The following is a 315-nucleotide window of genomic DNA, read 5'->3' as shown; positions in this document are numbered from 1 at the left end:
GAAGTGCGAAAAATATGTTTGCGGCAAATGTACATTTCAGACTAAAATAATTTGTAAACATTGTAAGGAAGCCGAATAAAAAAATATACATGTAGTACTATAGTATATATATAAGTATATATACGTATGTATATATATAATACATACGTAAATATATAAGTATGTATGTATGCATAACATTGCATATAAAAGTTTAATTTTATTTGTTTTTTTTATAAATAATTTTAGATATACAAAATATTTAGTTTGGTTTCTCATGTGGGAAACATGAAATTTTTGTTTTTTAGGTTTATAATTGAACTTATATAAAAATAA

At 20.6% G+C, this 315-nt stretch overlaps 1 protein-coding gene across 1 annotated transcript in view; it reads left to right on the top strand.

Annotated features, from left to right (window-relative positions):
- Window positions 1–315, top strand: part of LOC106747954 — a 19,109-nt gene that overhangs the window by 3,516 nt on the left and 15,278 nt on the right. The gene's annotated exons all lie outside the window — the stretch shown is intronic.

Source organism: Dinoponera quadriceps, unplaced genomic scaffold (assembly GCF_001313825.1).
Source record: "Dinoponera quadriceps isolate SergipeBrazil2010 unplaced genomic scaffold, ASM131382v1 scaffold2683, whole genome shotgun sequence".
NCBI lineage: Eukaryota > Metazoa > Arthropoda > Insecta > Hymenoptera > Formicidae > Dinoponera > Dinoponera quadriceps.
This window is presented reverse-complemented; position numbering and strand designations above follow the sequence as displayed.